This window comes from Micropterus salmoides, unplaced genomic scaffold, assembly GCF_014851395.1.
Source record: "Micropterus salmoides isolate LMB-PRFRI ecotype aquatic unplaced genomic scaffold, ASM1485139v1 Ms_hic_scaffold_5, whole genome shotgun sequence".
Classification (NCBI taxonomy): Eukaryota; Metazoa; Chordata; class Actinopteri; order Centrarchiformes; family Centrarchidae; genus Micropterus; species Micropterus salmoides.
Genome location: NW_024044237.1, coordinates 21,650,466 through 21,651,824, shown reverse-complemented (window position 1 = coordinate 21,651,824; position 1,359 = coordinate 21,650,466).

Sequence of the window (1,359 nt, the reverse complement as noted above, 5' to 3'; positions counted from 1 at the left end):
GGAACGTACGTGCGTCAGACACAACCCGGAAGAGAGACAGATGACGCCACCCAGGCGCCATCTTTGTAAGGTCAATGCCTTCTTTTATACAGATGGTCAATACATTTTTTGTAGAATAGGATCTTTTAACATTTACATATACAACAAAGTAAAATTAAAATAAACATTTAGATGACTGGTGAGACTGTTTGGAATTTTACTTTTTATATTGTTGCATTATTAAATTTAACAGAATGAGAAAATCTGATTTACACAGAGGCACAGTAAATCTGGTTGAGAGGTATATCTTTCATTCACTTTAGTATAGGCCCTCTATATTCACCTCTTTTATACAGTCAATGGTATAGTCCATAAATGTGAGAATTTCAGGGTGGCATCAGCTCAGTCAGTTAGGGCTTGGAAACCGGTGGGTCGTCAGATCAAGTCCAACATGAAACCACTGCCAAAGGTGCCCCCTGAGCAAGGCCCTAAACCCAAAACTACTCCCCAGGCGCTGTACAATGGCAGCCCACTGCTCCTAAAAATAGGATGGGTTAAATGCAGAGAAGAACTGTCCACCTCCCCCTCCCCTTTTAAAAGAATTTCTAATAAATACACGTTTCAACTGGCACGGGGTCTTCTGATTGGCATTTTGGCAATAATACGATTTCTGTAAGCCTAAAAGCATTTCCATGACTATCATCTACACTCACCTAAAGGATTATTAGGAACACCATACTAATACTGTGTTTGACCCCCTTTCGCCTTCAGAACTGCCTTAATTCTACGTGGCATTGATTCAACAAGGTGCTGAAAGCATTCTTTAGAAATGTTGGCCCATATAGATAGGATAGCATCTTGCAGTTGATGGAGATTTGTGGGATGCACATCCAGGGCACAAAGCTCCCGTTCCACCACATCCCAAAGATGCTCTATTGGGTTGAGATCTGGTGACTGGGGGGGCCATTTTAGTACAGTGAACTCATTGTCATGTTCAAGAAACCAATTTGAAATGATTCGAGCTTTGTGACATGGTGCATTATCCTGCTGGAAGTAGCCATCAGAGGATGGGTACATGGTGGCCATAAAGGGATGGACATGGTCAGAAACAATGCTCAGGTAGGCCGTGGCATTTAAACGATGCCCAATTGGCACTAAGGGGCCTAAAGTGTGCCAAGAAAACATCCCCCACACCATTACACCACCACCGGCCTGCACAGTGGTAACAAGGCATGATGGATCCATGTTCTCATTCTGTTTACGCCAAATTCTGACTCTACCATCTGAAATCGAGACTCATCAGACCAGGTAACATTTTTCCAGTCTTCAAATGTCCAATTTTGGTGAGCTCTTGCAAATTGTAGCCTCTTTTTCCTATTT